Raw genomic sequence first — 14,763 nt, forward strand, 5'->3', positions numbered from 1 at the left:
TTTCTTCATTCAAGCATTCAAAAGATAACCAGACCATCATCCTACCAATTAAATAATCCAAAAAACCAAAACCAGCAAAAAGAAATGGTATTTTTATGAAGATTTCTTTTAGACCTACACAGATGAAATAACCTTTTTAAAGAATTACCAGAAATTATTTATTCTATAATGAAATCAAGTTTAATATATGCCAAAAGATAAGCCTCTTAGGAGGTATGCGGAATGCAGTTCCTTTTACAATTTATCTTTTAGCTAGTGAAGATGTTCTGAAATTTCCCAGAATATTGTATGATCAGGATTTCACTGTAGTTTATTCTGCTATTGTTTGGTTACCAGGAGCAAACTGAATAATGAGGAAGAATTATAGCTATCAAATATTCAGGTGTGTTTTCCTTATGTACCATTTTAGGAAGTAAGAAAAATAAGAATTATACTTTAGAATTGGTAAATACCTTTGCATTTAAAATGTTACATCCTTTTTTGCTTTCTAGCTATTAGAAAATTATATTTTGTCTCCAGAATGTGAAGAGAGTTGGGAGAAAATCCCATGGCTCCCCTCTGTAGCTCAATCTTTCCATTTTTAAAATCAAGATAATCTCTCCCCTGTCTTGAAATAATATGAAAATTGTAGAGAAAATGCTAATAAAGTCAATTTAGAGTGATGAAGTAAATGTACCTTCTAGATGAGTGAAAGGTCAGGAATCACTGGATGATCATGTCAGGAAATTTAGTTGAAATTGCTCTCACAAAGCATAATCACACATAAAAGCTGCCCTTCTTTGTCACTAAGGTATTGCTGTTTTCTTTCCTGACTTTTCCTGATTTGCCAAAGCATATCACTGGGGTTCAGTAATTTTGAAATTTCTCAAAATCCTGTTGAGTGCCTACTCTGTGGTAAAACCCTATTGTGCCCTGGGATTGCAGTATGAAAAGAAAAACTGACTAGTTTGTAAATTATTGGAAATATCAGATTGTATGTGATGCCATTAAGTGGAAAAAAAAAGTGAAGTCCCTAGTAGAGTATCTAATAGATAATCAGTGTCTGTTGTGGGCAGCTGGGCACAATTTCACAGCAATAAACCTTGTAAGAAACCTCCAACTAGATATTTCGGCTAGTTGTAGGGCTTCCTTATGATTTTTTCTACAACACTGTACTTTTTTATTGTAGGTTCTATAAATGTTTATTAAACCCTACTGATGAAAAAAGCAAAATAATCTTAAAATAGTCCAAGAGTTACAAATTTGTATGGAAATGAAGACTTAAAATGAATGTAAATACTACACAGTAAGACAAGATGTGTATAGGTATGGAAGGAAAAAATTTGTGGTTTTGTTCCCACATGAAGTAATTATCCATGTAGAGAATCCAAAAGTGTCAACAATAACAACTTGATATTGGCCATGATGGGAGAATAACTGATTATCATGAGATTACAGGATATAAGGTTAATATGCAAAAGTCAGTCACTTTCTTAGTACCATCAATAAAAATTTAGAATTTGAAATAAAAAATAAAAAAGCATTTCCATTCCACTAGCACCCTCAAAAAATAAATGCTTAAGTAAAATCTAACTAAGTAAATAAAAGATTTATATGAGGAATACTTCAGAACTCTGATAAAAGAAATGAAGGATTTAATATTTTTTGCAAGTCAGTTCTTCCTAGTTTGGGCTATGGTTCAATGCAGCCCTAATCAGTAAGTTATTTTGTTGGTATGTACAAACGGATTCTAAAGCTTATTGTGAGAGGAAAAAGACCCATATTATCCAACAGAAGGTTGAAGGAGAAGCACAAAGTTTGAATTTTGACTCTGACTGCAAACTTACTGTGTAGTTCTAGTAATAGTGTAGTAATGTTGAAAGAATAGACAAATAGATCATTGGAATAGAATGGGACAACCAGAAATAAGCTCACATAAATGTAGTTAACTTGTCTTTGAAGATCAAAGACAATATATTGGAAAAACAAGTGGTGCTGGACCCACTGGACACAGATCTTACACACTTCTGCAAAGCTTAAAAATGAATTGTGGGCCTAAATGTAAAAGGCAAAAGTATAAAACTCTTGGAAGAGAACGTAAGAAAAAATTCAAATGTCTAGAATTTGGCATTGCGTTTTAGATACAATGTCAAGGGTGCAATCTATGAAAGAAAGTATTGGTAGGCTGGACTTTATCAAAATCAAAAACGTATGCTCTTCAAGACAATGTGAACAGAGTGAAAAGTCAAACTATATAATGGGGTCTGCAAAGGACATATCTGATTAATAAGTACACAGTGAGTCCTTAAAACTCAACAGTAAGGAAAAAATCTGAGTAAAAAAATGGGCCAAGAAGATGCACAGTTGGCAAAGAAGGATGTGAAACGATGTTGCCCTTCATATGTCATAAAAAATAACAACAACAGTGAGATACCACTATATTATTAGAATGGTGTCCTAGTCTGTTCAGATTGCTATAACACAATGCCATAAACTGGATAGCTAATAAACAACAGAAAAAATATTTATTGTAGTTTTGGAGGCTGGGAAATCCAAGATCAAGGTGCCTGCAGAGTTGGTGTCTAGCGAGGGCTGCTTTTTTAATCCATCAATGGAGTCTTCCTCCTGTATCACAGGTGTGGAAAGGTCAGGGTAACTTTCTTGAGCCTCTTTTATGAGGAAATTAATCTAATTCAGGAGGGCTTCTCATGACCTAATCACCTCTAAGGTGCCTCACAATCTAGTCTGCTCCCAAAGACCTCTCTTCCTGATATTGGTGATTAGTTCAACATATGAATTTTGAGGAGACACATTCAGAGTATACCAAATGGCAAAAAATGCAGAACACTGACCATACCAACTACTGGTTAGATGTGGAACAACAGGAACTCTTTTTTTTTTTTTTAATTTTTTTTTTATTGATTATTTAAAGCATTACATAGTTCATGATATATCATCTTTCATACATTTGACTCAAATTGTGTTTTGAACTCCCATTTTCACCCCAAATACAGATTGCAGAATCACATCTGTTACATATTCACATTTTTACATAATGCCATATTAGTGACTGTTGTATTCTGCTACCTTTCCTATCCCCTACTATCCCCCCTCCCCTCCCCTCCCCTCCCATCTTCCCTCTCTACCTCCCCTGCTGTTGTTCAATTCTCTCCCTCTTTTTCCCTCCCCCTTGCCCCTCATAACCTCTTATAATTTTGTGTATCATTGAAGGTCTCCTACCATTTCCATGTGCTTTCCCTTCTCTCCCCGTTTCTCTCCCCCCATTCGTCTTTGTTTACTGTAGTCTTTTCCTCCTGTTCTTCCTTCCTGTTCTGTTCTTAGTTGTTCTCTTTATATCAAAGCAGACATTTGGCATTTGTTTTTTAGGGCTTGGCTGGCTTCACTTAGCATAATCTGTTCTAATGCCATCCATTTCCCTGCAAATTCTATGATTTTGTCATTTCTTAGTGCTGCATAATACTCCATTGTGTATATATGCCACATTTTTTTTATCCATTCATCTATTGATGGGCATCTAGATTGGTTCCACAGTCTAGATATTGTGAATTGTGCCGCTATAATCATTGATGCAGCCGTATCCCTATAGAGCGCTTTTTTAAGGTCCTCTGGGAATAGTCCGAGAAGTGCGATAGCTGGGTCAAATGGTGGATCCATTCCCAGCTTTCCCAGGAATCTCCATACTGCTTTCCAAATTGGCCTCACCATTTTGCAGCCCTACCAGCAGTGTACAAGTGTGCCCTTTTCCCCACATCCCCGCCAACACTTATTGTTGTTTGACATCATAATGGCTGCCAATCTTACTGGAGTGAGATGGTATCTTAGGGTGGTTTTGATTTGCATTTCTCTGATTGCTAGAGATGGTGAGCATTTTTTCATGTACTTGTTGATTGATTGTATGTCCTCCTCTGAGAAGTGTCTGTTCAGGTCCTTGGCCCATTTGTTAATTGGGTTATTTGTTATCTTATTGTTTAATTTTTTGAGTTCTTTGTACATTCTAGATATTAGGGCTCTATCGGAGGTGTGAGGGGTAAAAATTTGTTCCCAGGATGTAGGCTCTCTATTTACCTCTTTTATTGTTTCTCTTGCTGAGAAAAAACTTTTTAGTTTAAGTAAGTCCCATTTGTTTATTCTAGTTGTTAACTCTTGGGCTATGGGTGTCCTATTAAGGAATTTGGAGCCCGACTCCACAATATGTATATCGTATCCAAATTTTTCTTCTATCAGACGCAGTGTCTCTGATTTGATATCTAGCTCCCTGATCCATTTTGAGTTAATTTTTGTGGATGGCGAGAGAAAGGGATTCAATTTCATTTTGTTGCATATGGATTTCCAATTTTCCCAGCACCATTTGTTGAAGATGCTATCCTTCCTCCATTGCATGCTTTTAGCCCCTTTATCAAATATAAGATAGTTGTAACTTTGTGGATTAGTCTCTGTGTCTTCTATTCTGTACCATTGGTCCACCCGCCTGTTTTGGTACCAGTACCATGCTGTTTTTGTTACTATTGCTTTGTAGTACAGTTTGACCTCCGGTATCACTATACCTCCAGATTCACACTTCCTGCTTAGAATTGCTTTTGCTATTCTGGGTCTTTTATTTTTCCATATGAATTTCATGATTGCTTTGTCTATTTCTACAAGATATGCCATTGGAATTTTGATTGGCATCGCATTAAACGTGTAGAGAACTTTGGGTAATATCGCCATTTTGATGATGTTAGTTCTGCCTATCCATGAACAAGGTAAATTTTTCCATCTTCTGAGATCTTCTTCTATCTCTCTCTTTAGGGTTCTGTAGTTTTCATTGTATAAATCTTTCACCTCTTTTGTTAGGTTGATTCCCAAGTATCTTATTTTCTTTGAGGATATTGTGAATGGAGTGGTTTTCCTTATTTCCATTTCAGAGGTTTTGTTGCTGATATACAGGAATGCCTTTGATTTATGCGTGTTGATTTTATAACCTGCCACTTTGCTGAATTCATTTATTAACTCTAGCAGCTTCTTTGTAGACTCTTTTGGGTCTGTTAAGTATATTATCATGTCATCCGCAAATAGCGATAGTTTAATTTCTTCTTTTCCTATTTTTATGCCTTTAATTTCTTTTGTCTGTCTAATTGCTCTGGCTAGTACTTCGAGAACTAAATTGAATAGAAGTGGTGATAGAGGGCATCCCTGTCTTGTTCCAGATTTTAGAGGGAATGCCTTCAGTTTTTCTCCGTTTAGGATGATGCTAGCCTGAGGTTTAGCATATATAGCTTTTACAATGTTGAGGTAAGTTCCTGTTATCCCTAGTTTTTCTAATGTTTTGAACATAAAGGGATGCTGTACTTTGTCAAATGCTTTTTCTGCATCCATCGAGATGATCATGTGGTTCTTGTCTTTAAGTCTATTGATGTGGTGAATAGCATTTATTGATTTCCGTATATTGAACCATCCTTGCATCCCAGGAATGAATCCTACTTGATCACGGTGCACAAGTTTTCTGATATGTTTTTGTATTCGATTCGCCAGAATTTTATTGAGAATTTTTGCATCCAAGTTCATTAGAGATATTGGTCTGTAGTTTTCTTTCTTTGAAGTATCTTTGTCTGGTTTTGGGATCAAAGTGATGTTGGCCTCATAGAATGAATTTGGAAGAGCTCCTTCTTTTTCTATTTCTTCAAATAGCTTGAAAAGTATTGGTATTAATTCTTCTTTGAAGGTTTTATAGAACTCCGCTGTATACCCATCCGGTCCAGGGCTTTTCTTGGTTGGTAGTCTTTTGATGGCTTCTTCTATTTCTTCTTTTGTTATTGGTCTGTTTAAATTGTGTGTGTCTTCCTGTCTCAATCTGGGCAAATCATATGCCTTAAGAAATTTATCAATATCTTCATTATCTTCTATTTTATTGGAATATAGGGTTTCAAAATACTTTCTAATTATCTTCTGTATTTCTGTAGTGTCTGTTGTGATATTGCCTTTTTCATCCCGTATGTTAGTAATTTGAGTTCTCTCTCTTCTTCTTTTCGTTAGCATGGCTAAGGGCTTGTCTATCTTATTTATTTTTTCAAAGAACCAACTTTTAGTTTTATCAGTTTTTTCAGTGGTTTCTTTTGTTTCAATTTCATTGATTTCTGCTCTAATTTTAATTATTTCTTGTCTTCTACTACATTTGCTGTTGTTTTGCTCTTCCTTTTCTAGGTTTTTGAGGTGTTGCGTGAGTTCATTTATTTGTTGGTTTTTTTCTTTTTTTGAGGTAAGAACTCCAAGAAATGAATTTCCCTCTTAAAACTGCTTTCATTGTGTCCCATAGATTCCGGTATGTTGTGTCTGTGTTATCATTTGATTCTAAGAATTTTTTCATCTCCTCCTTTATGTCTTCTATAACCCATTGATCATTCAATAACATATTGTTCATTTTCCATGTGATGTAGGATATTTCCTTCCTTCTTTTATCATTGATTTCCAATTTCATTCCATTATGATCAGATATGGTGCATGGTATTATCTCCACACCTTTATATTTACTAAGAGTTGCCTTATGGCATAATATATGGTCTATCTTTGAGTAGGATCCATGTGCTGCTGAGAAGAACGTATACCCACTTGATGATGGTTGATATATTCTATATATGTCGGTTAAGTCTAGGTTATTGATTGTGCTGTTGAGTTCTATAGTTTCTTTATTCAACTTTTGTCTAGAGGATCTGTCTAATGGCGAGAGCGGTGTGTTGAAGTCACCCATAATTATTGTGTTGTGGTCTATTTGACTCTTGAACTTGAGGAGAGTTTGTTTTATGAACGTTGCAGCTCCATTGTTTGGTGCATACAAATTGATGATTGTTATGTCTTGTTGGTGGATGGTTCCTTTTAACAGTATATAGTGACCTTCTTTATCCTTCTTGATTAACTTAGGTTTGAAGTTCATTTTATTCGATATGAGTATGGCCACTCCTGCTTGCTTCCGAGGGCCATGTGAGTGGTATGATTTTTCCCAACCTTTTACTTTCAGCCTGTGTATGTCTTTTCCTATCATATGAGTCTCCTGAAGGCAGCATATTGTTGGATTTGTTTTTTTGATCCAGGTTACTAGCCTATGTCTCTTGATTGGTGAGTTTAGGCCATTAACATTTAAGGTTACAATTGAGATATGATTTGTACTTCTAGTCATGCTTCTTTATTTATTTATTTTAGTTTGGCTAGTTTTGCTTTTTGGCTATTTTCCTCCCCCTTTACTGAGATACCTCCTGCTGTTAGTTTTGGGCACTATTTTTCAATTCCTCTTCTTGTAGTGTTTTGTTCAAAATGCTTTGCAGACCTGGTTTTCTTGCTGCAAATTCTTTTAGCTTTTGTTTATCGTGAAAGATTTTAATTTCATTGTCAAATTTGAAGCTCAGTTTTGCTGGATATAGTATTCTTGGTTGGAATCAATTATTTTTCAGCGTTTGAAATACATTATTCCAGGATCTTCTCGCTTTCAAAGTTTGTGATGAGAAATTGGTCGTTAACCTAATTGGTTTACCCCTGAATGTAATCTGCCTCTTTTCTCTCGTAGCTTTTAATATTCTCTCCTTGTTCTGTACGTTGGCTATCTTCATAATTATATGTCTTGGAGTTGGTCTATTAAGGTTTTGAATGTTTGGGGTCCTGTAGGCTTCCAGGATTTGGCAATCCATTCCATCTTTCATCTCTGGGAAGTTTTCTAGAATTATTTCATTTAATATGCTGTCCATTCCTTTGGTTTGAAACTCTGTGCCTTCTTCTATCCCTATGACTCTCAGATTTGGCTTTTTTATGACATCCCATATCTCTTGAATAGATTGCTCGTGGGATTTAAGCATCTTTTCTGTGTTGACTATATTCTTTTCAAGTTGATAAACCTTGTCTTCATTATCTGATGTTCTGACTTCTACTTGATCAAGTCTATTTGTAATATTCTCGTTTGAGTTTTTAATTTGGTTTATAGTTTCCTGCAATTCTAGGATTATTGTTTGATTTTTTTTAAAGATCTCTATCTCCTGGTAGAGCTCGTTCTTTGCCATTTGAATTTGTTTGTTTAATTCATTTTCAAAATATACTTTTATTTCTTGGACTTGCTGTCTCATGTCTTCTCTAATATTCCTTTCCATTCGAGTTAGGTATGCCTTGAGTTCTTTCGCTATCCCTGTTTCTGATGTTTCTATGTCCTCCTGGAGAATTGAGTTGTCTTGCATTGTTTGTAATCCTCTTTTCCCTTGTTTTCTCATGTTGTCCACGTTACTTTCTAGCTCTTTTTGATTGTCGTGTTTCTGCTCTCTTCTATAGATTTGTTTTGTTTCTGTATTACTCTGATGTCTCTCCTTTGTGTTGTTAAAATATGCCTGCTTACGTGGATTCCGCTGGGAAGGAATTCCGACGTCCGAGCTCCAGTGACGACACTACTCTGCTATGACAGGCCCAGTCTCCTTGCTGGGGTGCCCTAATGGGGGGGTGTGACTGGACTGTCTCTGTTTGGTTTCAGCTCCCTGTTGCGGCAGGCGGGCAGTCTCCAGCCGCCCAGTATCACAGGCCGTGGGCAGGTGATCAGTCGCCAGCGGGTGGGCGTTCTCCTACCTCCCAGTTACGTGGGCAGTGGGTGAGCTGTCGCCAGCGGGCCTGCAGTTTACAGCTGCCCAGTCGCGAGGGCCTTGCCTCTAGTCTCCTGGTTTCTCCTGCTAGTCTTGGTTTCTCCTGCTACACCAGATTTCCCCTGAGTGATGGTTCTCGGCAGTTCAAACTGTACTCTGGGCCTGCCGTTTGTTGGGTGTGGAGGGTGGCTATTGGGAACCCCGGCACTCTATTGTTTTGTTTCCCTTGTGGGAAATAGAACTGTACCGCTTCCTTCCCCGTCTGAAATCCCGTACTCAGCCCGGGGGTCAGTGCGGGCTTGGCTGGCGGGATTCCACTTTGTGGCAACCACTTATCTCCCTGCTTGCTAGTTAATCCCTTCTCTGCAGCGCCACGCCTTCTGTAGCCGCGGGGCAGGCCGCCAGAATCAGACAGCCTGGATCTCTGGGGTCACACCGTTGGCTTTTGGGATCCCCGGCACTCTATGGTTTTGATTTTTTCTGTTTACCCCTCCCCCAGCGCTGGCTAGACAGGTTTTGTTTTGGCTGCTGATGGGAGGGGGGGTTGAAGGTCAGGTGCCTCTAGTTCTCCTTTAGTCTTTATGCAGGCTCACTGTGATACTCCCTTCCCCTGAAAGTCTAGGAGAGATTTTATGCGAAATCCCCCTATGTATGGGGGATGAACTGAGTGACACACACCTGTTTTATTGTTGCAATCTGTCTGAGAGTGGCGGTGGATACTTCAGCTCTCCAAGATGGTGGCCGTTGGTTGCCTTAGTGGAGTGTCCCTTGTGGGGGATGGGACTGTACCACTTCCTTCCCCGTCTGCAATCCCGAACTCAGCCCGGGGGTCAGTGCCCGCTTGGCAGTTGGGACACCACCATTATGCAGGCACCTATCTCCCTGCTTACCATTTAATCCCTTCTCTGTGTCGCCACGCCTTCTGTAGCCACGGGGCAGGCCGCCAGAATCAGACAGCCTGGATCTCCGGGGTCACACCGTTGGCTTTTGGGATTCAACTTGGAATTTTTAAGGCTTGTTTTCAATATTTGTTTTTTCCTCAAACAGTATTATATTTTTCTGAGGTGCCTATCATTTCTCCAGCTGGCTCATCTTTTAAATTTTAGCTTATTCCCTCTAATGCCTTAGTATTCCAAACTAGTTAAATGTGCATATATAGTAATAATTGTTTTGTTTCTAATTATAGACTAGAGATCTAGTTGTTCGTCTTCCAAGGCTACTAACTGGAAGTCTGGAACCTGGAAACATACAGGCTCGAGGCTTAATTCCTAGAGGAGCTGAATTGTGCAATCCTGGGTATCTGATCCCTTGACATAAGTCTTCCTTCTCTGGCCATTTGCACCCTGTAACCAGCTGCTGGAGCAAGTTTTCTAAGCTGGCCTTAAACTTTCAATCCTCCTCCCTTTGCCTCAAAAGTCGCTGGGATTACAGGTGACCACAAACAGACGTGGTAATAGTTTAACTTTTTTGACCCAACTTGCACTAAATCCGGGGTCTCCTAACTCCTTGCCTAGAGTTCTTCTCATCATGTCACAAGTCTCGGAACAGCACGCAAAACGCCAAGCTCATACCATTGATATCACCGGCTTAATGGGCCACAGCAGGTGCCAATCAACAAGAACTCTTATTCATCACCATTGAGAACGCAAAAAGTTCAGACACTTTGGAAAACAGTTTGGTAGTTTCTTACAAAATTATATAAGAATTAATATTAAATTATTTTTGTACTTTAGATTGAACCCAGAGGCACTTTACCACCTAGATGGCATCCCCAGCTCTTTCTTTTTTTATTTGTTTTTTATTTTGAGACAGGTTCTCACTAAATTGCTGAGTCTTCTTAAGTTTCTAAGGGTAGCCTCAAATGTGTGCTCCTCTTGTTTCACCCTCCTGAGTAATTTAATTTAAGTTTAATTAACTTTAATTTTGAATTAGATGTGGCTAGTAAGCCTCCATGTTGGACAATGTGAGTTTACATATATTCTATCTCATGTATTCTGAACACTAGGTGTAGCGAGAACTTCTGTTTGCTGTTATGACCAGGCACTTTTCTAGGGTATGTTACATGTGTCAGCTCATTTAATCCTCATAGTAGCTTTATGAGATAGAAATTTTTAACTCCATAATTTATGAGTATATTGAAGGCTAGAAAAATTAAAGTTCAATACCATGTTGCTTGAGAATGGTGGAGTCAACATTCAACTCCCAGAGGTCTAATTTCAATGCCAAAACTGTTAAAACACCCCCTTTTTTTAACTAAGGGAAAAAACCTAGTGCAATAAAAAGTTACAAAAAGCAGAACAAAACTAAAGCAGAACAGACAAAAAATAACTCATACATTAGTATATTGAGCAAGGTTATATATTGAATATGTATTGAGCAGACTATAAGTTGTGTGACTTGGGTTGCATAAAGGAGGGGCTAACCAGTATATAAATCCACTGCATGTCCATGGTACTCTCTCTGTGTTGAAAAGTGTGCTTCCTCTCATTCCTTCAACCCCCTGAGAGCTTCCTACTCTATACTGAGTTCTAGCAAAAACTTCAATAAACATTTTAATTCAATATTTGCACTTCATAGCTTTTAAAGAAATGCTTAACTTTCATTCAAAAATATTAAAATATTCTTAGGTAAAAATGTATACATAGAATGTATTATTAGATAATTGTTAATTTATTTGCATACCACTAGCTAGAATTCATGTCATAGGTACATGGTGTCTTAAAACTAAACTATTTCTTGGCCTCAGAGTGAATGCAAAATGAGTGAAGACATTTCATAAATCCTATTCTCCTTGTTTATCATGCCTTAATTTCACATTACAATAAGCTTTTTAGACTAGAATATTACATAACTGGCCATGTAAAAGTATTCGATTGTAAAAAGTGTTAGCAATGAATGATTCTTTTTTAAAAGTCTTATTTCTTCTTTTAAAGTTTGTTCAAACATCAGGTTCATTTCTAAATATTAAATTTTACCATGAGAAATTTAGAGTTTTAATTATTAATTCACAAAGCTAAGAATAGACAACAGAATGAGAAACAATAAGCATTTAATTAAATTAGTTGTATCTCTCCCTCATCATTATTAAATGTGTGTGTAAATATCTATTGAGAAAAGTATGTAAAATGTTACCTTAGGAAAATTAGTAAATAGATTGCAACTAAAATTTTATTAATGTTTCATTAAAATAACTTATGAATTTAGTATTAGAGTTTAACAACCTGTTCAGTTTGCCTATGAAGAAATAAAAGATAAATATTGCAAATAATATGAAAGAAAATCTGTGCTATTTGGATAGTACAGGGATGGATAGCAATATATATTTATAATTTATAAAACCCTAAATTATAGCTGGAAATAAGAAATTTTTATATTACTAATGTAAACGTTTTATTAGTTAAAACATACATGCTTGTGTATTAAAACTGCAGAAATGAAAAGATGAGCTCAACGATGGTGTGGGCCCTTGAAGTTCTTATGATCTGAGAGAGAAAACAGATGTATATTATCAATAAATGTGATAGGTTAAAAATGACAGAATTTCATCAGAATAATTATTGCCTCAGGATGAGAAATTGGGCCTTTTAGTACTTGTTGTCAAAACTCTCTTTAGTTTTTAAAGATTATTTTAATGTTCTTTGCATATGTTAAATAGCATACTTTATTCAGAGTAGTTAGTGGTGTATGTCAGATGAGGTCAAGAGGACATAAAGGGCTGTCTCACATTCTTCATACTCAAGAAGCTGTATTTCAATCTCAGTATACTTTCCTGGGTTTCTACAAGAAGAGAATTTTACTGTTAGAATCTATTGAATACCACTAACCTTAGAGGTAATCTACAAATATTTAAAAATTATACATGATATGATTTTATTCATAGGTGACTTTTACTGATAGTCAAATTTTGAGGAGAAGAGAATAGTGAGGATATGTTGAATTAATTTTCTTTTCTTTACTTTCTTTCATTGTGCAGTACTGAGCATTGAACCCAGTGCCTCACTCATGCTAGCCAGGCACACTACCATTGAGCTATGTCCTCAGTCCTGATTAATTTATTCTACCTTTAATTCTATCAATTTCTCTTTGTATAATTAAAATTGTAATTGAGTGCCTATAGATTTGGAATTGTAAAGACTTATGGGTAGGTTGACATTTTTATTACAATGAAATGTTTGTCTTTAAGATTAGTAATGCATCTTGCCTTAAAGTCTAATATATCTGATGTTAGCATACATATACCAGCTTTCTTTTGGTTAGTGTTTGCATGGTATAACTTTCCCCCTCCGTTAACAGTACACATTTTCTTATATTTGAGATATATAGCTTTTAAAGCGTTTATCATTTAATTGGAATTTTAGTTTATTTACATTTAATGTAATTTCTCACACTTATATTTACGTTTTCCATCTTAGTATTTGGTATTTGTTTTCCTTCCTCTCTACATCTGTTTATGTTTTTTTCATTCATTTCCTTTTTCCTCTGAGTAAATAAAGTATGCTATTTTAAGTTATCCTCTCCCTCCATTAACTAGTTATATATTCTTTTGCTGTTGTTTTAGTAGATACTGTAGAGAAACAAGATGTATCCTTAACTCTTTATAGGCTGTATATATGTATTAGTCATTTTATCACTTCATTGACTGTTCTATGGTCTGGTACATGTTTACTATTTAACCTCTCATGCCTTGTATTATGCATTTTATTTTTTTCTTAAACTCCACATGATAGACACTATTATTGTCTATAGTCAATATTAATGTACATTTACTCCAATATTTAAATTTTTTGATGATCTTTATTCCTTTCTGTACTTCTTTTACCGTCTAGGGTAATTTTTGTTTGTGAAGAATGCTTAAGTTCTTTTATTATTCTTGAGGTGTTTTTTTTTTAATTGCTAACAACAAAGCCCCTTAGAAAATGTCTTTATTCTTCCTTCATATTTGAAAGACATTCTCCTGAACAGAAGTCTAGGTATAAGTTATTTTCAGTTTGTTCAATGTATCCATTCATGTTTTTCTGACTTCTGTCTGTTGTTTTGAGAGGAAAATTATTACTCTTGTTGTTGTTTATTGACATTATTTTGTCCTTATGCTTTGGTTGTCTCAATTTCTTATTTTTCTTACCTCAATTTTCAATAATTTTACTTCAATGTTAATAAGCATGATTTTTTAAAAATATTTTTCATGTTTAATGTTTTAGAACTTCCTGAACTTATCCTTTCAGTTTTGGGAAATTCTATCCTGGTTTCTTTTCAAATATTGCTCCTCCCATTCTCTCTTTAATATTCTTGTAGGAATTCAAATCTCCATTTATCACCTCTCTTTTTGGTTTATCTTTGCTCTCTGATGCTCTTTTCTGTGTTTTCTTTTATCTTTTCTTTCTATACTTTGGCCTAGATTGTTTTTATTGCCCTACTTTCCAGTTTCTCATCTTTCTTGCTCTTTTTCAAATTTGCTACTAATACATAAAATTTTAATACATTTTTTGCACATTTTCTCTTCTATTTTTAAATATTTTTTTTAAATTCCCATTTAGTGGAAGCTTATATTGTTTTATATTCCGAACATATTGATCATAATTATTCTTAGGCCTATATTAGAGAACACACTTACTAGTTCAAGTATTCATCTATTTCTGTTTTCTTAGCTTTCTTCTTCTTCTTTGCTGTGCCTGGACCTTTTGATCTAAATCCAGACATTATAAGTTGTAATATTTTAGATGCTAGGTTGACTTACTTGTTCTCCACAGTGGGTCCACACTGTTATTTAGTAGATAGATAAGATAGATACAGTGAGGACTAATCATCTTCATTCATATCTGGGGGTGAGCTGACTCAAGACTGAGTTGATTGTCTTTTTCTGGTTTGCCCCACTTACAGTGTGAGACTTTGGAAGTTCCAGCTGTGTACAGTGTTTGCTAGTTTTTTTTTTGTTTTCCTTTAGTCATGCTGCAGTTCAGTTTTTTTTTTTTTTTTCTGGATCATCAGAGTGCAAAAAGTCCCCCCAGCTTTACAGAATCCCTCTGTTGAGATCTTTTACTTTTTGTCTGACGTAGCTTAAAGTCATTTTTCTGCACTTTGAGCTGCTCTGGTTGTTGGCATCCTATATTCCCAAACATTGTCTCTTTCCAGTTCTGGAACATTGCCAAAATCTCTCTTGCTGGTTTGAGTTGTGAACCTC

General features: G+C 35.9%; 1 protein-coding gene across 2 annotated transcripts in view; it reads left to right on the plus strand.

The window, feature by feature from the left end:
- Positions 1–14,763, plus strand: part of DPYD (dihydropyrimidine dehydrogenase) — an 824,864-nt gene that overhangs the window by 226,350 nt on the left and 583,751 nt on the right. The window lies entirely within an intron of this gene.

This window comes from Spermophilus citellus (assembly GCF_964194105.1).
Source record: "Spermophilus citellus genome assembly, chromosome: 9".
NCBI lineage: Eukaryota > Metazoa > Chordata > Mammalia > Rodentia > Sciuridae > Spermophilus > Spermophilus citellus.